Raw genomic sequence first — 25,245 nt, 5'->3', positions numbered from 1 at the left:
ATATATGTGTTAAGAATATGATAGTCGTTAGCTTGCGTATTGACAAAAAACGTGCGTTTTGAACTCAAAAACTGACAAAAATTCTGATTTTGTATGTGCAGAACAAAAAATGACAGCTGCCCTCATTCGTAAACACTCGGGTCACGGAAGATACACGGTACTATAGCGCAGCGTAGGCCATTGGTCGAGGCAGCCTAAAAGCAGATGACGTACCATGCTCACTGACCTCTAACAGAGTCACCAGGCTTCAATAGCCTTAGTCGGATGTCTCTCGGCCCATTATGCGTCTCAAAACTATTAAAAAGGTCGGAACAAAATGGCCATGCGTGGCTGTGGATTCGACCTACCATCATGGCGATTTCTGCCATGAAGATATCGGGGCGATGACACTATGTAAGGTGATACAGGAAAATTAATCATTCAAAACAACCGGTTGGAGCCGTTTCTATTTTTATAAGCATGGAACGCGCTTCAACCGCCGGTAACCGCCGGTTGAGTTGTGATTTCAACCCTTGTGGAAAGCTGTTTTCCTGAGAACCAGACAATCAGCATTCAATGTTTATTATTGCGTGATACTGCATTGGCGCACTTGTGAGGACTGATAATGCTGAAATTCAAGTTCAAATTCATTACTGAAATATTTGTTATCAAAATCTTAACTCTTTAACTTGTTTGACATGTCTTATCAAGAGAAGAATATCACCAAGGTGAATTAAAATAAATTCGACCTTGAAGAAATGGAAAGAGTTACTTTCCCTCTTAAGATCATTTATGATTTCACCTTTAAAATGGCATCAGCCATTCATCTATCCACTCAGTTTAATATATCTAGGCCTACCTCTACGATGAAAATGATAAGACATGTATGTTTTGAAGTATACGATGCAATTAAGCTAAACGATAAAGAAGTTAACCATAATTCAATTCCACTCAAGTAGTCATTGTAAATGATACAGTTTTTCTGTATCTGCCATTAATATTGAAAAATTGGAAAAAAATGAAGATAAAAGAAACGTAAAATTTGTTTTGATCGTATCTCGAAATCTATTACTCCGATATCCAACTCACTGTTCTCGACGGGCTTCCACATGGATAATGCTGAGATTACCAGGAAGATTGGAGGTGGGCATTGATTGAGTTATCTGACGATGTGCTCCAAATAGGATGTAATATGAGAAAGCACGATGAAATATTTTATGTACAATTGGATATGGACGAAAATGGCAAACAAACTGACCAGCCGTCTAACAGTCTCCATCTTGGATATAACATAAAAACAGGATATTACATTATTATTACTGCTTGTTGACAAGTTTTAATAAGGTGTCGTGTAATGGTTATTAATTAAACATGGTTGCAGTGGCGTAACTAGGGTTGGTAGCGCCCGGGGCAAGAAACAAAATTGGCGCCCCTATCCCCTACCCCCAGAATATCTTAGGCGCTGGCAATTATTGAAACAATCGCGCGCGGAGAGCGCGAAATTTTGGACAAATAAGGCCTGCCACTAATTAAGTTTGGTTACTAGAAGTTGAATATCGGTCTTAAAATGTTCTTTCAATAGATTTTTTGCTGAATGCGCACGAAGCGCGCGAAAATTTTGACTTTCATCGCTTGGAGGGGCGCAGAATCGATGCTGAATTGGTCAATTTGGCGCTCCCCTAGTTACGCCACTGCATGGTTGGAAGGAATAACAAGAATGGCTTTTGATGACACTTTAAGTCAATCTATATAACGGAAACCAACAGAGCCATCACTACATTTTTGAAAGTTATTAGTTATTAGTATTATTTATTGAGTCAGACAGCAAAGCTGTCTAAAGATCATAAAAGATAGCATCAGATACATATATATATAGAAATAAGCTTCGAGGCAGTGACTTGAGTTTTTTTCTTATAATTTATAACATTTCCACTTGATATTAACACGAGTAACATGTTTTTCACATTCAAATCTTAAATAATAAGTTTGATATAGCTGTCTTAAAATGATTATAAACGTGTGTTTATGCTATCCTTGGTAAAATTGTAGCATGTCAGCAAACGAATATTCTAACAATGATAATTTGCCATATCAAAAAAGCTAAATGCCTAATTGCCTAAAAGTATTGTACATTTCACAGAAAATTAAGCATTTCTGGCGTAAAAAGGAGCGTGAATGGCTTTCTGGAGCCGTTAATATTTGAAACGTCGGCAGTTTTAGGCAATCGGTACTCGGTACATTAGCAATTTTGCAACTTGTCTCGAAAATTGGCTACGTCACTGCTCTTACTATATTTCTCTCGCAGCCTCCTTTACCTTTAAAACATCTTTAATCTCCTTGTCTATTTGATAGGTCAGACCGTATACATGGTATACGACCAACAATTCTGACATGTTTTGATACAACAAGTGCCGCAGGGCCTCAGGAATGATGTCATTTTAAAGGGGGTCAGTAAACAACGCTTCCTGAAGGTATATGTGGGCACTCGTTTTAAACATCTTATTATTTGATGCAATTTAAGCATTGCTTGTAAAATTACTTGGCTCTTGGAAAATGCTGCAGCAATGTGCTTCAGGTACAGCAGGTGAAGTGATCGTTATCGAAGTAGTTACATGGAGATAAACGTTTTATAATTACGTTGTCATTTAAAAGGGGTTGAATGAACTTTCAAAGACATCAAAATATTTTGGTACACCCACTTGTAAGAATACACTAAATTATACGAAAAAGCCTTGTGTTATGCTATAGATTGCACACAAAGTTGAATGCGATTAAAACCAGCTGAACTGCAATTTCTGGTCAGGCAATGTTTCGTGTAAGCTGATTCCTCTTTCTATATGGAATGCAACTTTTTATATATTATAGTAATATAGCTTTATGGACTTATGCAGATACAAAATAACATCAGAATAACAAAACACGAGCGGCAAGCCTGCGCCTGACAGGATTACAGCATGAAGCGTCCTCATCAATCGGTATTGTATTGTATATTGCAAAAATACTTTTGAAGCATCTCGAAAAACATAGCTAAATTCATCTCCAAACTTTGTATGTATTTGTCGTGGGCGTTTGCAAGACAAGAAGCCTTTAGGTGAGTCATTGGGAGCTAAACAGAAGAATGAACTGTTCGCAGCGTATGTTCCATGCCAACCACGTTTCTAACTGCAAAATGATCTGTGTAGAAAATCAATTGTATCGCTTTCGTGCATTCAATAACATGCGCGAGATAACAACAACTTGAATGAAGGCACAAAGTGCTTCTAACTGCAGTACATGTCAAAGTGTCGACGGCACGAGTGAATAAATGTTTCACCATTGGTAAGATCAGCCACAAGTACGGAAATTGGAATAAATGTATCATCTAAATGACCTTAGATTCTCTTTTTTTCCCGAATCGATTAATCGAAATCAAAGCATAGCTATGGACGGAGCTACAATACTGGCCATAAGTGTTGGGACAGTTTTGATAGGGTTATGTAAATAAGCCCCCACTCCCCCGGTCAATATTGAATCCTACTTGTTTGGTCACACACGCCTAGTGGCACCCAACATTAATTGGTGGGGAAGGGGGTGTTAGGGTGTTAGGAAAATGTATAGGCTTGACACCAAAGAAACCCCCATTTCATCACGTTACAAACTACGGAAATAAGGCCTTAATAAAGTGTTCATTTTCCATAAGTGTCCCAACGCATTTTGGCCAGCATTGTTGTTAAGAAGAAAAATAAAGCTGAAAAAGAACCACACCTTTAAAAGTTGTGTTAGGAAGAAATTGAAACGAGACTACATTATGACTACACCCAGTTATGTTTTACTGTATAAACTAACATTGGATAATGGGACTGTTTCAGTTCCTCGGGAACAAATAGGATTGGTTCAGTTCCTCGAATCGCAATGTCCAAGAATGGCGAGGGCGAAATGCGATCGGCCACAAAGCGGCCAGTGATTACGACTGTGGGAAATTAGCATAAATCAGTACCAAAAAGTGATGGGCATAGGCTATCGATACCTGTATCAGTGCTAGCATTACCGTCAATTCGGCTTGAAGTGGCTAAAAAGAACAAAAAATGGGTCATTTTGCCGAAAGGTAGGGTGGGGGATTACTGTATACATGGTCGCTGATCACAGCATATAGGATTTATCGATATAAAGTTCAAGTAATTCCCATTAGCAAATTTTAGGATTAAGCTTAATTTATGATCTATTTATTATTATTGATATATTATTTGATTAGTTTCAAGTTCGTAAGATTTTAAAAGGTATGGCTTATTATTTAAGCATCTCTAATGCATCTATTGTATCATAATAAGCGAAACCGTCACTTTGGCACATAACAACGTGAGACCTTTGGCCTACTTCTAAAACACATGGTATACAGTCAGTCTACTCTAAAGTACAAAGTACAGACGCGGACGCACACATTGTGCCGACTTTGAAGGCACGCATACCTGCAGCAGAGACGCAGCACTGCACACTGTTTACGCGCTGTATACGCGCGCACTTTGTACTTCAGAGTGGACAAACTGTAGCCCGTGTTATGTATTATTCTTGTTGGCCTTTCTTCCGTATTTTAGTTAGTGTGTGTTGGTAAATTGAAAAAGAAAATGTTTATTTGGTAACTTATAATTTGGGTGGCGATTACTCGCTGGATTTGTATGACCTCGGCCATGATATTTTTGCTTTTATGATTAATTATGAGATACAATAATTTTTTTACTCGCTAAATTACACATTCTCTGCTTTGTCTGAGAGCCTCACGCAAATCTTTTAAGGGTAGACGCTTGAATTATTGTTGTTATGTACGTTTTACAAAAGTGTTGTTGTTCCAGCCCTCTTAGCAACATAACTCAAGAACCACAAGACCTACAAAAGTATATATCTGTGATATTTGAATTCTTCTACACACTCGCTATGAAATGATCAATGCAATTTTTGCCAAAGCTCACTACCATTCTCAAGCTGCTGTGAACTACCAAAACTGCCCACCTCCAATCTTCCTGGTAATCTCCGCACAGTTACTAACCTTAAATTTATTTGCTTTCTGCAGGAAACTCAGTTTGCTTATCACATTATAAATGACACTTCAAAATATGGATGTCTTGTCATTATTCATCAAATCGAAGATATAGGGAGATTATGTTGATATCATCGATGATTGGTTGATACCATCGCAAAAGCTTGATCATGAAGGATTGTGTAAAATATATCATGGCTTACTGTCTAGGGCAAATGTTGTTCCAGCTGATTATGTCAAAGAAAAGGTTATTTGTGGAATGTCTAGGTTGTGCGCTCTTGAAGCAGCAAAAGTCCCTGATTTGTTGTTTAATGGTTTATGGAATGATGTGGGGCCGTAGTGGTCAGCTACAACCTGTAAAATGTGCTGAGGCTTATGGATCAACGTCTTAGCGTTGTGCTTGTGCGTAGCGCACTATAAATCTTTTTCTTTTTTTATCATATTTATTGTATTATTTCAATGAACACTATTACCTATAACAAGTCATTAGATGACTTCTCTTATGAACATGTTATTAAACACCTTGTCTTATATGTCCATTTAAATAATTTGCTACGGTAAATATATCATTAACTTTGGATTAAAGGGGCATTTCGTGATCCACAGCCTCATCCCCCCACTTTTCCCAAAAAAAGTTGAGATTTCTACACCACTGGATACCTCTGGCTACATAATGTTTATGTACCAAATATTTCTTGCAGATTAATTCGTTTAGCAAAAATATCGCCAAATTTGAATTTCGTTCTGGTGCACCAGAACGAAAATACAACACATTGTCTATGGAGCAGTGTTATACGCATAATCATGCATAACTCGCAAACGCAAAATCGGATTCAACTGAAATTTTGGAAATAAGCTTTTTTCGTGGATATCTACTGAGAAATGTCATAAAAAGAGGATGCTAGGATCACTAAATCCTCCTTTAAACTGCTTAATTATGCTTTTGAGACAATAACAGATTTCTTTAAAAACAAAGCGAACATAAGAGTCTTGTCTACGATTCTGCTCATGTCACCTAGAACTTACATCTCTACCTCAGCTGAATAAATTGAAACAAGAAATCTTAAAGGCAAAAATAACTTGACTGTTCCACTGCAAAAACACCCCTGGTCAAGGTCGTTGAGACCATGTTGACTCTCAGGTTCCGTATCACGCTAATGGCAAGTAGTTCGCGCTACGCACTTGCAATTTATATATCGTGATCGAGGGAATTTTGTCATTAATAGGTGGTTGAGGTTTAATATATATATAAGGTGTCCCGTTAAGATTTGTATCAATGAATCCTAATATATTTTACACTTAGCTATCCAATTCCTTTTCTTTACAAAAAAGAAGATTTAGGAGCTAAATAATATTTACAATATTTTTATCCTTTTCACTCTGCTTAACATTATGTTTGTTGTTGATTTTGATAAATGCATAGTTAGCTTCAAGTTCTCCCCAGTGGCGTACCTGAGGGGAGGGGGTGCAGGCGCGATTTGTCTTCTCAGCTTAAAGAGAAAATAAAAAAAGGAACTTACAATCAATTAAAATCAACAAAATACAATGATTTAAGAATTTGACTTATCCAGTAATCTTCTTGTTGTTTACAAAGGTCTGCTGCACTCAATGTTCCGCGGTTGACTCTCTGAAATAATATACAGTTCCAACTTTGCAATTCCACGGCAATATGAATCATTTGTTAATAACGACATCATAACGATGTTGCCTATCCTTCCTCACACCCTGGGGTGCACCGCTCAGTCCGACACGCCGCTAATCCGACAACACAAATTCCCTATACTTAGAGGTGCGTCAGTCCGAAAATGAGAAGCACGGCGCTAGTCCGAAAAAAAGCAAGCGCTAGTCCGAAAATGAAAACCACTGCACCGAATTTGGAAAACACTTCTTCAGTCCGACACTGCGCTAGTCCGAAACTGAAAACCATGGCGCTAGTCCGAAACTGAAAACTACAGCGCTAGTCCGAATTAGCTTACATATTATACACCGATCGACAGTCTCATCCAACACTTTCTCTATCAAAATTAAGGTTTTGGCATCAGAAGAAAGTTTATATTTTTCTTATTATCCCAGTGAAATTTAACGCCCGAAATATTTCTCTTTTATATGGTGTGAACAAAAACGTAGCGATTTGTGGTAAAATTTTGAAACATATTGTTTTAGTGATATGCCATAATCTAAGATAGAAAACAGAGCATGAAAAATCGGACCACGCCACTTTAACTTAATTAAAAAAGAAAAAGAAAAAAGAAACCCCCCCCAAAAAACAAAACAAAAAACAAACAAAACACATCAAGCCGGACGTAGCATAAGTAATCGGAACGTTTTTAAAACTGCCGTAGGAGTCAAATCACTTTTAAGCGATTTTAAGTAATCCCTTAAAAGTGCTACTGAAGGTATATTCTGTCCTAAATATTGTTAGGTGTATTATTTAATAAGTCTTTGAAGACGAGTTCAACAAATTTATATTAAAAATGTGTTTGTCATTAGGGTTACTGCATGTTTTACCGAACAAAATGATGTTAACTATTAACTACTAAGAAAGCTATTGAGTCTTCAACCTAAATTCGTGTTGCATTTGATACAAAACACAAACAACCCAATTCATATGTTTCACATTCTTGTCAAAGTAAGCGGGCATATTGCCTATATAAACCAATGAGACTTTAAGCCAAGTAATGTCATTCAAACTGTTTTAAAAGCATTATATAATTGAATAGGTTCATTAAGATCGGAAGGCTATATCAATCAATTGATGAGGCTCGTGTATTCCGATTCACGTAAATCTTCCCATACTGTCCCTATCTCGGCACACTGTATCGCGAGTTGATTAGATGTGACTGCACAGCTTTGCCCGAAGAGAACCAAATTTATCGACAATATTTCTTAAGGTTTCTTCATTACTTATACAATCAGTGTTATTATAGGTGCATCCCTTAGGAAGCTGTTAGCATTCATCCATAAAATATCCTTCAAATTTCCTGATTATTTAAAATTAAAAACAAAGCACATACGTGATTAAAACAGTCTTACACGGTATCGTTTTACTCAACACCTTGCATGTGTCTTCGGGATTACCACGCAAATGATTAAATTATCAAATTTTTATTGGTATTTTAAGACCTTTCTGGTTTCAAAACCAGACAATACCAAATTATTTGTAATTAGTTGAATTAAGTTTTATGTAAATTTCTGACGTAAACTGGTAGTCTATACGTTAATGGTTTGCCTATATCGATTTTGCTCCAAGTTCATCCAGAAATTAGTTACAGTAATGTCTTGAAAATCATTTTGAATAATACACTAAGCCAAAAAAGAAACTTATAATTTTTCACAAGGTCATATCTTAAAATACTGTCCACAGGATTGCCTCAATACTTCACTCTAAACATATGTCAGTAACCAAGTAGTTGTCCAACTGACACAACAGCAAAATGCACTGATATGGAACAGATTTCTGGACTACATTCACAGCATAATTGGCACCCAGCAAAAGAAATATGTGAGTATCGTTGAACAGATGATAATTTACAAAACGTTGCTGCTTCTGCTTTTCACGCACGTTCTTTAAGAAACACTATTCCACACTATTCCACTTACTGTTTGGGAATTATCATCTGTGCAAGGGCCTTCTACATATTCTCACAGATTTCTTTTGCTGGATGCCAATTATTGGAATGCTTGTTTTAAAATATCGTACTTCATTTCTTTAAATTGCATTCATATTTTCCCTCAGTACTGTAGAGAAACATTAATAAATACAATGTTATTTAAAACGAATCTGGAACATTATTACTTATGTAAAATGAGTACAACATGCATGACCTTGAAAAAAAATACTTTGCTCAAAGTGCTACGATACTCGAAATAAATCTCAATAATCACATTTTTATTATACTTCTACTAGGATATGTATTAGACAAGCCGCCGCTTTACCTTTAGTAAGACATCTAATATAATGCAAAAAATTCAAATTGTATTTCATATGGCGTCTGGATCGACTCAGAATTTATACGTTCACTGCATTTTAAGGTAACTAAAGTATCATTATGATACATGGTTAATTCTCAGTTGCCAATAAGGCATTTTAGATATAAGATAACATCTGCTGATGCTATTTTAAGGAATGTCATATATAACATGTAGTGTTTAATTATAAAGCCGTTCTTAGAAATGGAGACAACATAACACAGAAAGAAATTGGCAATGCTTCTGTATTGATTTTCAATATTGCTATCTTGCACGAGAAATCAATCGTGAATTATAGTATTGCCAGTTCATACGTGGACTAAATAGAAATAACTATGAAGCCCAGCAACTCCTGCCATTAAAGAGATTACGAAGAGGCGTTTACGCTACTATCACCTGGTCATACGGCTTACGTACGACGGCATTCACCCGTTCCAACATCTAATTCACGTTGTGATAATGTATTCTATTCAGCGTTGTATGGCGTTGTGGAGAAATATGCATTCCAGCACATCGGCTTGGTCTATTATCGTTATGAATACGGCAGAGTGCCGAATACGCAAAATTGCTGTTCTGAGTAAATGGCGTTTGAAAATCTTGGTACCATTCCATTGGTTCTTCTAATAATAATATTGAGAACATTCTTGAGCACTCATTTGAAATGTATATAATAGAAGTGAATGTGCACGAATTATTTGCAAATATGTGTTCTGAAACAATCGATGTCATCTCTCCAAACGGGTATTTACGACTATTCCGCTTCATGCTAAATCCAAAATGTCTCTACCGCTGCGCAAATAGTTGTATACGAGGTCGATTACGCATTCAACTACGTGTAAACCATAACACGCATTCTTGATTTGGTGCTTTTGTGTAGAAATTACTGGTTGTTCTAAGGCTGTAGACTTTAAATTTGATAAAATAAGTTATAAATAGTCGTCCCTGTAATAGTAAAAACTCAAGGATTTTAAAGCAGAAATAACGATGTTGGCCTATATTTTGCACAGTGACCTTGAATCGAATCGCTACATTCGTTGCATGAGAAACATTTTCTAATGTTTCTTGTGTCATTTTGGAACACCATACATAATTTGCTATCAACGGCAATGAAAGCGTTGTACGGGAATTCCACAAATGATCGGTTCAGAATAGATTTCACCATCTAGAGGGCATACTAACTTAAATTTAGTTTGGAATAGTGTAAAATCCCGTTGCAGTTCAAGTTTCACGATTCAACTAAAAATCGCAAAATCGCTATATTGTATCAATATCAAGTCATAGTCAATGTCAATAGATTACAAGTTATTTTGTTAAAGGCATCAGTTGAAAAGACTGTCCATGTACTATGAACTTTAAGATTGATCATCGTTATAGCTCGGTCCATTCTACGTGAACCAACAACGAAAGCTGGCAGGATTTAATAGAAGACAGCATGTGATCGAATATGAATACGGCACCTGATGGGCTGATGGCCATAACCAATCGGCACTCGTCAATGGTACCAATGACCTCCCTCAAATTAGGAACAACCCGTTTGTCTGAAGGGTCATTAGTCCGTAAAGTGTTCAAGATAAGGTTAAAGTTAGTGTTCTGGTTAGGTTAGGGTAAACAGTGTACTTCGGTTATATTTATAATTGCGCTTTTATAAATACGCACGTGACCCATGGGCACGACATACCAAGACCAGCAAGCGTGACCAAATCCTCATGCATTGACCACTATACAAAAAGGGATACGAACTCTGTAGATAAATATCATCAAATTTAAGTATTAATTGAATTGCAAAATTATTACACATTTTGAAATTTGTAATATATTATCAAAAACAACATTTTGAAAGTATTTGACGACGGAATAAAATATTCAACGACGGAAACGTTTACAATATAATCACAAAGTTGAACAAAATAGACAATTTTGCTGCACAGCAGTCTCATGTTGTTCCGCATTTGCATTCAAATGCATAGGAAGACCACTCGCTGTGTAGAAGGTCACTTCGAGACTTACTGTCTATAAGCTGTTACAACTGACATGGCAGCGCGGAGGTGGTCACGTGCGTATTTATAAAAGCGCATTTATAAATATAACCGAAGTACACTGGTAAAATTAGGTGCTAGGATTAGATTCAGGATAAGGTTTATGGTTAGGGTTAGGGTGAAGTTTAGAGTTAGCATTAGGGCTTGGTTTACCCTATTGTGTTGAGTTAAATCTGCCGAATTTGCCGGGTTTTATCAAGATTGAATACTGCTCTCCGTTTATGTACGCTATATTTCGAAAAGGCTAATGAAAGATGCAACAATGTTGATGACCAAATGAACGTTACATAATCATTTGACTGCTTATACTACTACTTACAGCAATATTGTTGCTTATGGGTAGACTTGGCAAGCCCAAATAAGTAGAATTTTTTTGACCACATGTATGCATTTGCATACGAGGAGTAAGTTATATCAATTTGTTATCGAATATCAAACTTTCCTGATGTATAGAAAGAATTAATAAAACACATATTATGAGATCATAAATGCAGGTGTAAATAGCATATCTAAAATAACGTGGAGATGATCGGTACCGTAATATTAGTATAAGCATGATAAGGTTAAACGCCCTGTGGAATTCAAAGGCATGTTCACAGAAATGTGTGTCTTTGATTTACCTTTATAAATTTTTAGAGTATCTCCGGAGAGTGCCTGTAGTAAATAATTCAACTATATGCGAGCTATCACATAGGCTAGGGTACCGGGTGAACCGTGTATATCATGTCCCACATGCCGAGTATATGCCTGCTTTAAGAAGCACACAAAGAGTATAGTGCTTTGAGACTGTATGTGGAGTCTTTGCAGATTTTAAAGGTGGGCAGTCCGTCTTTTGTATCCTTCATTGAGGCATATCACCAATACGCTTTGAGCCCGTTACATGTATGAAAGGTGCATTCGAAATGTAGTAATTTTAGTTAATCAATCTGATTCTGCAATCTGATCATTTGGGGATTTCTCCAGCGGTTTAGGTTAAATACCACTAATTATGTATTACACGGGTTTCAATGGGAAAATGGCTAATTTCGGGTGGAATGTTCTCATATTCAGAACTCTCACAGTTAAATGCCACTAATATCAGGTGAAACTATGTGATTTAGATGCCAAATGATCAAAAATTCAACATAGGTTGACCTGAGACTTTTCTTGTTTTAACGCACTGAACCGTAAACACCTTAAAATGACAGTGCGCCTTCGAAGCTGAAAGTTACAATATGGTAGGGCGAATATTTACTAAAAACCAAAGCCGTGCGTGTGAATTTTGGTACTAATACAACAAAAATGTCATATAATGAGAGAAAATGTACCATGCATTTTGAAGCATCAAACCCTAAAAAGTACTGTTTTGGCTATATAACTTGATCAATTTCAGCGATTTTAATGCAGTCTTTTCAGATGCCATGAAAACAAATAGTAACTTCGTCGTATTTCAATGTATCGCCCAGGCCTATTTAGTGGTATTTAACCTTTAGATACCGGTTGGATATAAAAAGCAAAACTGTGTATCGGGGGGCACTTCAATATGAAAGGGAAATAGGTCTAGGGCTGGCACTTTCACAGGAAGGGGCATTCTGTGAGAGCAAAACGTAACAAATAAGGGGTCATTGGGTAAGAACATGAGTTTTTGTATTCGGTGAGATCAAAATGTAAAAAATATGGGGTTATTGGTGAGAACATGACCTTTTTTGAATGGAATCTGTGGTTGAGAGCCAAAAATGAGCCACAGAGACCTCGAACATTGAATGTCTAGTTCTAAATGGCTTCAAATGTCTTTGTTTTTTCAAAATAAGTAACAAAATCAGTGATAAATGAAAGTTGCTGTTCAAATTGAAAAATGAGGGTCTTTGGGTGACAGATCAAATGGAAAAATAAGGGGTCTTCGAAGGACAGAGCATGTGTTCGTAAACAATGGGGTCTTTGGGTGACAGCGACGCTAAAAAAAGGAGGTCTTAACAGCCCTACATACGCGTCACCTCCACAGTGGGAGTACCCCCGGGTGTTTATCACAGTGCGGTTGGTACGATTCACTTCGTATACATGTTGAAATATTAAACATGATTAAATATTATTGATGGATAGCATATTGTTGATGGAAATTGTACAATGATGTTACGGAAATTGACACGCAATGTTAGCTACTAAACAAGTGATAGCAGGACTGTGTTTAATTTTTCAACACAGTTTTTGGAGTGCACCACAATGAGGCTTTACTGGGATTTTGAAAAAAGAGCTTTCATCACATATCAAACTCTTACTTTTGATTGGTGTAAATAGGGGATTTTGGATTTTGTACATTTTGTAATATGTAAGTTGTAATTGAGAAACCTAACCCTGCTACTGAATTCGACTCGAAACTATTTGTTTCATATTATAAAAATTCGTAAATATAAGTGGCTGCGCAATAATTTTTGAGAGGTCGAAAGGTGGAAAGAGTTTTCGGCTACAGTTTGTCCACTCTGAAGTACAAAGTGACAACGCGCACGTATACAGCGCGTAAACAGTGCGCAGTCATGCGTCTCTGCTGCATGTATGCGTGCCTTCAAAGTCGGCACAATGTGTGCGTCTGCGTCGCTACTGTAGTCAAGGGGGGGGGGACAAAATATTCATGGGGTACATTTTAAATAAAATGCTGTAAACAGGTAAGGATAATGTTCTAATATGCAAAATATACTACACTCGCTTTATACCCGTATTAGACATCTTAGACCATTAAAGTTTGCAAAGTGGGTTCCCAAAATTTGGCAAGTGCAACGAGAGGTGGAGCAACAATGTTTGATATGTCGCCGAGAGGGGTAAGCATTTTTGGCAGGCTATTTTGAGGAAATAGAGCAATATTGTGTTTGGTATAGGTTTGCCACCATACGGGTAATTATTATTTGATATATTGTTTATTTTGTTATGTGCCCCCATAATGTATTTTGTCATCAGACATTAGTTTTCAGTTGTTCTGATATTATTTTATTTCTATTTGTACATTTGTACATGGAATATTCTAGAAATTCAATAGAAAATGCTAATCAGTAAAGTGAACAAGAAATTCATATTTAGTTATATGTAGAAATTTCTGGAAAATTAAGTGATGGCGCTATTACAGTAACCATGTATACAGATTAATGATTATGCAATGCATAATATACATTCTTGGTCATTATGTACTTTGATGATTGTTTGCATCCAGAAACTATTAATTCTTTGGTGATCAAAGTATGAAAGATTAAACACGGACTTATTTGTACTCATTGAAAATGTGTCTTATTAAAATTTAGGTTGAATTTATTGATTGCATAATGTCAGAGCTGGTCTCCACTATACTGAGAGCAGGTCTCTTATTTTATCCCTTGAGAAAGAAAAGTCTTGTCTTTTCGAAACGTCGGGTTTTTAACTTTGTTTACCGGTATATGTCTTATGTTACTCCCCCATTGGATGTTGTGTCACATTTTCATACAATTGGTGTGTTAGGTGAAACGTCCTTGAAATCTTAACCGTTTTAGTAAAAATGCACCTAGCCAAAAGTGCATTGACCTTTGTCACGTTCCTGACCATAGCTCCCTAAAAAAAGGTCGCAGATATAGGACAAACTATAACTTTTTTGATTCCTTATGACCAGGGGAGTATTTGTATATACTTTTAAAAAGAATTGGGATAATTTAAAATTTTGACCCATGTTTGATTTTAATTGACTCCTACCAAAACCAAATTTGTTCAGTACCTTTCAGGCATGACAAAAAACACTTTCAAACCTTTATTCTAAGATTTGGTCACGAAACATTATCATTCTTCCTCTACTAGGTTGGGTGCTAGTGGGGGTGTGTTGGGGGTGCGATAGGATGGGTGTGAGAGAAAATCTATGCACGTGCTGTTGTTTATGAAGACTATGGTTGTTACATCATGTAAAGTGATCCGTAACCTGGAAAATCTACATTAGCAGCAGAATTGAACGGTGTTGCATTCGAATTAGATGCTATAGGACCATGTGTAGAATTCGAGGTGTTGTTCTGTGAGGATGTTGTAAAATCAAAAGGACAATTCTTAATTAACTTAGTGTTAATCAAAATGCGCTGTCTTTTGAAATGGATTGACAAACAAAACCCTTTCAACGAATGTCACAAATCTGTGATATACCAATTTTGCAATGAGACAATCATTCTTACAAAATAAATTTATCTTAAATTGTTTAAATATGTGAATTGAATGCTATATCAACACAACTGTGTTTTAATATTTGCTCTAGTTCCATTCGATTTGCATTCGAATCATTGCATACCATTAATCGATATGATTATGCATTATCATCAACAATATTGTCTTGGTCCAGTATTCTTATACCGATATAAAGCAATGTAGCACTTAACGGCGACGGTTTCAAATCCACTTTTTGTGTATTAGTATAGAAGAGAATTCAAGTGGAATCAAAACAAGATCAATTTCAAAAGAATATTTTACATACATTATTTACTCGATAAGGGTTGCTAATTCACTCTGCGTTTTTGTATCCTTGCCATTTATCTCTTTATTCATAGATATACTTTGTTCCTCTATTCATTTTACTTATTCATTTATTCAGCCATTATACTATTTTTAAAAATATATCAATTAATAGATTTTCCTTTTTGAATATTAGTAACACATGAATACTTTAACGATTACTTGTTGTGATACTTGTTTCAAAGCGATTTCCGTAAAGTGTTTCAATTATGTATGTATTCTTGCTTGTTCTCTTTCAAACTGTATCACATCTACCCAATGGCAAAATTATTTGTCATGATATTCCACCATATAAAAGTGCTCCGTTCCCTGTGTGTTGGTTAAATAGGTGAATCAATATTGACCGCGTACATCAGAAGAGACTTTTAGTCAAATCGCGCACCTGCCGTGCACCTGTAGACTACTGCTTTTCACGCATTCCAGACAAGTACCAGTCTCACTCCTGGTGACAGAGTTCGTTTAAGTCACTCTGAAAATTGACCTCATGTTGTGCAATGTCCTTGGAAGTGAGCTCCCAAGGTCGTGTTTCATCATACGGAGAGTGAGAAGTGTACAATACCAATCAATCAATGCTTTAAAATCTATACGGAATGAGTTCGGCAAATGAGACATGATACAGTAAATCACTTATAGTGTTTCCTCTGATCATAGGAACCGTTACAAAGTGATACGAAGGGCTCCAGAGTTGCTGTCAATAACAGGCCCAGGAATAATGGGTAAAGGGTGCTTACACAGCAACTAACCTTTCCGGGAGTGTGTAGTAGCATACAGTGTGTGATTGCTACTTTATTTGATTGCCCAAAACCTGTTTACCGTAACTTTATCAAATATAGTGTTCTGAGAGTAGCTATGCAACTTAGCGGGCGGGTTTACTTTCAACGGAAAATGCTAATTTCTGGAAAATTAAGCAGAGGCGCTCTATTTATACAGATTAATGATTCTGATTGGCTTGTGTTGAGGTAATAAGCTATATTTAGAAATGATGTAATATGCTGTAATATGCTATAATTAGTGGGTGAATATTCTAGAAGTAGCACTCGTCAAAATCCATCCAAATTTGTATGACAAATTACGTCAAATGTTTGAAGCAACAGGTATGCAAAATACCAGATCAGATCAGATCTAAGGATATCAGGTTCACAAAGTGCAATGGAAACTATGCTAAGTCAATTTGTATGTATGAGTTTAGGTGAATATTTCCATTTTTATTTTGGCTGTCATATGTAATTTGATGATTGTTTTAATGCAGAAGCTATTAATTGTTTGATGATCAAAGCATGAAAGATTAAACACGAGACTTATTTGTCCTCATTGAAAATGTGTCTTATTAAAATTTAGGTTGAATTTTTTAATTGAATAATGTCATTATATCAGTGCTTAACCGTGCATTCAATAAGAAAGCAGCAGCACAATTGGTGTGGGTGTGTTGGGTGAAACGTCCTCGGTAATCTTAACCCTCTTAGTAAAAATGCACCTAGCCAAAAGTGCATTGACCTTTGTCACGTTTCTGACCATAGCTCCCTAACCAAAGGTCGCAGATAGGAATAACTATAATTATTTTTGATTTCCTATGACCAGTGGAGTAATTTGGTATAATTTTAAAAGAATTGGGGTAATTTATAATTTTGACCCCAACCAAAAATGCCTGAAGGAAGCAGCCCAAGCCAAATTTGTTCGGTACCTTTCAGGCTTGACAAAAAACACTTTCAAACCTTTGTTCTAAGATTTGCGTGGTCACGAAATAATTAGCATTTTTCCTCTACTAGGTTAGGTGGTACTGGATATGTGTTGAAGGGGGTGAGGGTGCGTGAGGATGGGTGTCAGAGAAAATCTGTTCCAGTGCTGTTGTGTATCGAGACTATGGTTGTTACCTTCGTGCAAGGCGATCCGTAACCTGGAAAATCTACATTAATAACAGAATTGAACAACGTTGTGACATTTGAATTAGATGCTATAGGTCCGTGTGTGGAATGGGAGGTGTTGTTCTGTGAGCATGTTGTAAAATCAAAAGGACAATTCTTAATTAACTTAGTGTTAATCAAAATTCACTGTCTTTTCAAAATGGATCGACAAATAAAACCCTTTCAACGAATGTCAAAAATCTGTGATATACCAGTTTTACAATGAGACAATCATTCTGACAAAATAACTTTATCTTGAATTGTTTAAATATGTGAATTGAATGTTATATCAACATAACCGTGTTTCATTATTTGCTATCTTTCCATTCGAATTGCATTCGAATCATTGCATACCATTAATCGATTTGATTATGCATTATTATCAACAATATTGTCTTGGTCCAGTATTCGTATACCGATATAAAGCAATGTAGCACTTAACGGCGACAGTTTCAAATCCAAGGTATAGATGCGAATTCAAGTGGAATCAAAACAAGATCAATTTCAAAAGAATAATTTACATACATTATTTACTCGATAAGGGTGGTTAATTCATTCTGCGTTTTGCGTCTTTACCATTTATATCTCTATTCATAGATTTATTTATGAATGTTATTATCTGTTCTTTTATTCACTTAGCTTATTCATGTAATCAGCCATTATACAATTTTTAAAAATATTTTGAATATTAGTAACACATGAATACGTTATCGTTGTTTTGAAACTTGTTTGCAAAGCGATTTCCTTAAAGTGTTTCAATTATGTATGTATTCTTGCTTGTTCTCTTTCAAACTTTATCACATCTACCCATTGACAAAATTATTTGTCATGATATTTCACCATATATTGTGCTCCGTTCCCTGTGTGTTGGTTAAATAGGTGAATCAATATTGACCGCGTACATCAGAAGAGACTTTTAGTCAAATCGCGCACCTGCCGTGCACCTGTAGACTACTGCTTTTCACGCATTCCAGACAAGTACCAGTCTCACTCCTGGTGACAAAGTTCGTTTAAGTCACTCTGAAAATTGACCTCATGTTGTGCAATGTACAATTTATAGTACCTATAGTACCTATATTAGGGATAGAGGACTCTGTCCTTGGAAGTGATCTCCCAAGGTCGTGTTTCATCCTACGGAGAGTGAGAAGTATACAATACCAATCAATCAATGCTTTAAAATCTATACGGAATGAGTTCGGCAAATGAGACATGATACAGTAAATCACTTATAGTGTTTCCTCTGATCATAGGGACCGTTAACGAAGTGCTTCAGAGTTGCTGTCAATAATAGGCACAGGTATAATGGGTAAAGGGTGCTTACACAGCAACCAACCTTTCCGGGAGTGTGTAGTAGCATACAGTGTGTGGTTGCTACTTTATTTGATTGCCCAAAACCTGTTTACCGTACCTTTATCAAATATAGTGTTCTGAGAGTAGCTATGTAACTTACCTCAATCAGAAAAATGAGAAATGGGCGGGTTTACTTTCAACAAGTGCCTTCTGCACACACAATTTGGGTGATTTCAGGTCACTTCTCGAATAATTCAGTCTTTCAGACTTCTGAAATCATTAAATATAAAATGTCTATTTCAGCTGATTGAGGACAAATTGAGATAGCTCTCTGTACACAGTAAAGGACCTTAACGTCTCATCCGAAGGACCGAGTAGTCTCATAGTGTTCAATTTCAGATTCTCCAGCCTAAGTGCAATACGCCACCTCAAAATATTATTTCAATAACTAAAACGAGTTTTATTCATGAAATAATAAGTGTCATGAAAACCTTCCATCATTCTAAAATGAACGAAACTTAAATATTATTATTTTGATAACTAAAACTAGTTTTATTTATTAAAAATAAGTAACCGTCATGAAACCCCTTATTCTAAAATGAACGACACCTGACCTGTGTACAAATTCAGTTGCGCGCACCGCGTGTCGTATTACCCACTACACATACAAGTACAACACACTATGAAATCAAGTGCTTACGCTAAACCACAGTCACTGACGTATGACTAAGAATATATTATAAGCAACATTCATTTTTTAAGACTAAAAGCAAAAAAATGTCGTATTCCTTTAAGGTTACCGCCTTTGAAGTGTTACGTGAGCAATGCGATGATCTTTTTCATCACCTGTGTTTTAATTTGGCGTTATCTTTCAAATAAAGTTCAAATCTTTTAGTGGTTATAACATATTGAAGGAAAACTGATACATGTCATCGATAAAAATCGTACTATTATTTATATAGGAGTTGTTTTACTTTGTTGTGACAAAGTATTTTATTTCACAAAACAATCATCCGTGCCATATGCATCTCAGCAAATGAAATTGAATTTGTCACCTGATTTCAAAAATAGATTTGTTTATGAAAAACGGGTTAGTTGTCTTAGTTTCCGAGATAAGCTGCGTAGACATATGCAAGATTGTACAACAATGCCAAGAGCAAACTAAGTTGAGCATTATTTAAAGTGCTTTACTTATCCGTGTTAGCTCGAACATTGATAGCACACAATTTAATTAATCAGATGTGTTTAAAGTATCGTACAAAACACGCTTAACCTAAATATTCAGTTGTATGTGATTACTAAGAATGTCAGAATAGATTCAGCTATATACTTCCTTACGTAATTTAAGAAATCAATTTCATTCTCCAATATAGTATGTAGTGTTGATTTAGATATAAAACAAACCGAAAGAAGAATGGCTTCAATGTGGCTCGAAAATGAACGAAACTTAAATATTATTATTTTGATAACTAAAAACTAGTTTTATTTATTAAAAATAAGTAACCGTCATGAAACCCCCCTTATTCTAAAATGAACGACACCTGTCTATAAATTCAGTTGCGCGCACCACGTGTCGTATTACCCACTACACATACAAGTACAACACACTATGAAATCAAGTGCGTAAGCTAAACCACAGTCACAGACTAAGAATATTTTGTAAGCAACATTCATTTTTTTTTTTTACGCAAAAAAATACCGTATTCCTTTAAGGTTACCGCCTTTGAAGTGTTACGTGAGCAATGCGATGATCTTTTTCATCACATGTGTTTTAATTTGGCGTTATCTTTCAAATAAAGTTCAATCTTTTAGTGGTTATAACATATTGAAGGAAACCTGATACATGTCATCAATAAAAATCGTACTATTATTTATATAGGAGTTGTTTTACTTTGTTGTGACAAAGTATTTTATTTCTAAAACAATCATCCTTGCCATATGCATCTCGGCAAATGAAATTGAATTTGTCACCTGATTTCAAAAATAGATTTGTTTAAGAAAAAACGGGTTAGTTGTCTTAGTTTCCGAGATAAGCTGCGTAGACATATGCAAGATTGTACAACAATGCCAAGAGCAAACTAAGTTGAGCATTATTTAAAGTGTTTTATGTAACCGTGTTAGCTCAAACATTGATAGCACACAATTTAATTAATCAGATGTGTTTAAAGTATCGTACAAAACACGCTTAACCTAAATATTCAGTTGTATGTGATTACTAAGAATGTCAGAATAGATTCAGCTATATACTTCCTTACGTAATTTATGAAATCGATTTCATTCGCCAATATAGTATGTAGTGTTGATTTAGATATAAAACAAACCGAAAGAAGAATGGCTTCAATGTGGCTCATTGCTCTTATTTCGTAATGAAAGACATGAGAAGAATAAATAATTCTCTGGGGATTGTGTTTGCTGACAACGTGTGCTTACAGCTATTATGGCGAGCAAATATGGACTTGTTTCTCAAACCTCTAGATAACCTCCCGATACGTGCCATTTGAAACACTACTGAGGCTATACCAGTCCTACAAAGCAATATCATGACAATGGATCCATGTCATTTATTTCTGATTTAATGAAATAAAGTGAATAAAAGTCTCAATGCACATAAATAGATAACGCAAATTCCTTACTTCATATTATATATAATAAATTTTTTTAATAAATTAACCATAAATCTGATTTACTTAGCGCCAAATACGCCTGTAATTAGTTAATCAACTTAAGTCCTAGGCCATGGAGGATATTGTAAATTTTCAGCTACGTGACTGTCTGAAAGAGATTCATCTGTCAGCGAGGACAGTTAATGAAGATCGTGTTAACAAAACCCATTGTCAGACAGTGCCTTATTGCTTTATTTCGTTTTACTTGAGCAACATTTTAGTTAATCAGCTTAAAAGATGATCTGGTTTTAGTGGTTAATAAAAAGGAATCCCACGTTCATAAATTTGTAACAAAGGAATAAATTGCTTTTGTATTAAAGTTATTTACACAATGATTTGTCTGTCAATGATAGGAAATTGATTCGCAATATTTCAATCATCAACGATATTTTGTTTCAATATTAAGTGAAGAATCCTGACAGGTATTAAAAGTGTGGAAATCCCCTGCGGTATGTTGTTCCTGTTATTATTATGGATATACGCGACATATTGTTTGTCGCAATAGTACTATCATAAAGAGTAATTAAAAGTATGGAGAAAACTAAGCACGAAACAGATTTTTCCGTATTGCACTGCTTAAGCCAGTTAATAATCAGTGAAAGATATATTTCAAGATGTTTTAATTAAATGTACATGATGTGCAATTTAAAAGTTATGTTTATAAAATTATTTTTATTGTTTGTACATCAACACGTAGCAATATCGTCGGAGTTAAAGTCGTTATTGGATATATTCTGACAACATTGCGAGAAATAAATGAAATCAATATTCGGTAAATTCTGACAAAATCACGAAAAATATTAGAATGGAAAATTAGAACGAAACGTTTTGAGCAATTTACAAATGGGCATTTTTACAAGCGAAGTGAACTTTAATGTTATTCATGATCTTAAATTGAAAAAATGAGTAATTATAATTATATAGGTTTATTTTCTAGAACAATAAAATCAAAGGTTAAGAATGTGAAAGCAAGGCAAGAAGTTTCATGTGAAATAGAAACAATTTTGATTAACTCGATTTCTAAAACAATTGGTAATAATGTGGTAAGACAACGTAAGCGACCGTAAAACAACACATACATAGCAGCAATTTGATAGCGTCAAAACTTTTACAAGCAGTAACTTACCTCCTTCACAAAGTGGGTCCAAATTGATAGACCAATTCCAATGTAATTTGTATTCAAACACTTTCTATATAGTTCTATTAAGACGACAGAGTTTAAACGAGGCCGCGGTGTATAGCTTTTAAGATACAGAATGGGTTCACATTTCTCAGTCGCAGATAGACTAAATGATGATATCAGTTCACTACTCAGGATCAGGCAAAGGAAGTCTACTAGATCATAGCCAAATGTGTGGTAATCAGTCACGGTGCTAAACCTCAGCGAACCAGTGATCGCTCTTACCAGTAGTGAGCAAATAAATATATCGCAATACGTCTTCTTGGAGCAAATACGGAGTAGATAACATCACGATGAGCGTCGATGGCTCAACTGAGTGAATCTGGCTTTTTTTAAAGTAACGTACACGTAGCGCCGCAGAAGGCGTAAAACAGGTTCTAGTACACTACAGTATAGCAGAATGACAATAACCAACTTGGACTTGACATCAAGCGTTTGGACATTGATTTGATGTTCACATTCAAATTTGTGTGATGGAACCCATTATTATATGGCTGGAACTAAATGCATTCTTTTTTCCTCAAAAGATTTTTTTACAGTTTCAGCTGATTGTTTATAACTTTAAAAAAATATTAGGTTATTATAATTTATGTACATATTTTTCTTCATTGTGGTTAGTAAATGTTTATTCGTAATCGGGGTTAGCAAGGGGCGAATATTTTGGTGAAATTGGGACGGATGGAATGGAAATTAATATTAAATCTGCCCTTTTTACATAATGTTTGCTCATCAAACTGGCACACATTTCCCAATGACGAGGTTTTGATCCCTAGGATTGTTTCTTTACGCGGCTGATTGCCTTTAAAAATTAAATTCATGAGCACCGAATTTTGTATTTTCTAACCTTTTCTAATCGTTTTCACTTTCACTATTTTTAAAGTTCAGAAAAAACCCACCGGGAGAAGAGCCTCGATTTCAAACCTGATATTCTATTAATTTGTAGTTGAGTACAGGTTAACATTCGGTCGTCTCGCACGTGTTTCAAATATCAGCGTGCTTAAGTTGCATGTTGTAAACTATGTGATTTCTGTTACATTGCTCGTGAATGAGGCTCAAATTATCACCACTTGAGTTAAGGTGAACAGTCGCTTTGTACATCTTTATACATTGTGAGCGCAATCAAAAACATGTTTAATTTCTTGGGAGTGTAAAATGTAAATTACGTTATTGATCAATATCTTTATCAAACAGGTAGAAGCCACTTTGTGATACCTGCATTAAACTTTAAAGAATATTAATCGAACTGATAAGAAATTGAAGAATTAATAATCATATGAGTAGCTCAACTCCCAACAATGTCTCAGAAATCAAATCACTTAGCCATTCTTTCATTTCAATGGCGCAATCCATATCCTATCAACCGGAAATGAAGGATATTAAAAATGTTACAAGTAGCATGACAACAAGTAATGTAAAACCAGGTCAATGCTTTAATAAACTTATATTTACAAAACAAACAGGTATAATTTTACAAATCATTGGAAGTGATTCTTACACCGAGTATATCATTTCCTCAATAAGATTGAAATATTTACGAAATACTGTAATTCTTTATATGAAATATGATATGAAGATAAACTCGGGATTTTGTGATACATACAGTCAGTTCAAGGTAGCAGTTAACGAATCATGATCATACAGACAAAGTGAATGTCGTTTTTGAATATCAAGGTAACCATAATAACCGCAAGGACGTTTTCTTTCATTTGAGATATCGGTGACGGCAAATGACGCAGTAATAACCAATTTATGAAACAAACACCGATATAAGGTACAGATTGGTTTATACACACGACAATAACCTTATTCAATCATGTTGAGTGCAGCGGACAATGGGACTTGCTACTGTAAACTTTGACGGAAAATAACAATTGCAATAATCACATATCTGAATGTACCAATATTATTGGTACTACGTTGAAGTTGACTTGATGTCTGCAATGCACCCGTTACCGTCATTTCGGAGAGACTACACGTCGCTATCCTTATACGGATGTTAACATTTAAAGTTGATAGTGATTGGCAGACGGCAACATGCCAATAGCGCCATTGCCACTTGCAACTTGGTGGAACGTAGGTGAGTTAAATTTCGCGCTCAAAACTAAAACTGAACATCTTTTTCCAACAAATTATCGCTTATCTTAATCTTTGTAATTTCTTTTTTTTATTTTGAAATATCCCAGATGCCTTGTGTAAAGGGTTTTAGAATTTTAAAATTAAAATTAGTCCAACAAATGCATATAAATAGGTTTAACGCATAACGAAAAATAATATATATTTTTGCACATAGAAATGATTTTTGAACAAGCTTAAAAGTAGGCTACAATTGTTTACTTTGTTTGTAAGACCTTGTAAGACTACATAATCCCAAGGCGAGTCGTACTCGTTATTTCCCATAATTTCAATAATTTTTTTTTTCAATGTAATTTCAATAAATGTTGCTTTTCATTACTTGATTTGATACGATTTTTAATTACAATAATATAAAGTAGTATTTACTTTACGATGTCTTTCGTCCATTTACAGATTTACAAAATACGTACCCTTATTATGCTTACCGATGCCGTCGGTAGATCACGTCAATAATACAAATATAGTGAAGCATTGTAGGAGTAATGAGATCTCCTTTATCACCCTTTCACTATCTATTGAATGAACATCTTTGAAAAAGATCTCAATCACACGAACAATGGCCAATCTGATGCTCTCTTTCACTGATAGCAAAGACACT

General features: G+C 35.4%; 1 protein-coding gene across 1 annotated transcript in view; it reads right to left on the bottom strand.

Moving 5' to 3' along the window:
* The window catches only part of LOC140155079 (neuropeptide S receptor-like), a 188,840-nt gene extending 166,032 nt beyond the window's left edge, over positions 1-22,808 (bottom strand). The window contains exon 1 of the mRNA XM_072177772.1: positions 22,461-22,808. The gene's annotated coding sequence lies outside the window, so the exon portion shown is untranslated. The remainder of the gene's footprint in view (positions 1-22,460) is intronic.
* Between the last annotated feature and the right edge of the window lie 2,437 nt (positions 22,809-25,245).

The sequence above is a fragment of the Amphiura filiformis genome, chromosome 6, assembly GCF_039555335.1.
Source record: "Amphiura filiformis chromosome 6, Afil_fr2py, whole genome shotgun sequence".
Taxonomy (NCBI): Eukaryota; Metazoa; Echinodermata; class Ophiuroidea; order Amphilepidida; family Amphiuridae; genus Amphiura; species Amphiura filiformis.
The sequence above is the reverse complement of the archived record's forward strand: the minus strand, read 5'-3'. Positions and strand labels throughout refer to the sequence as shown.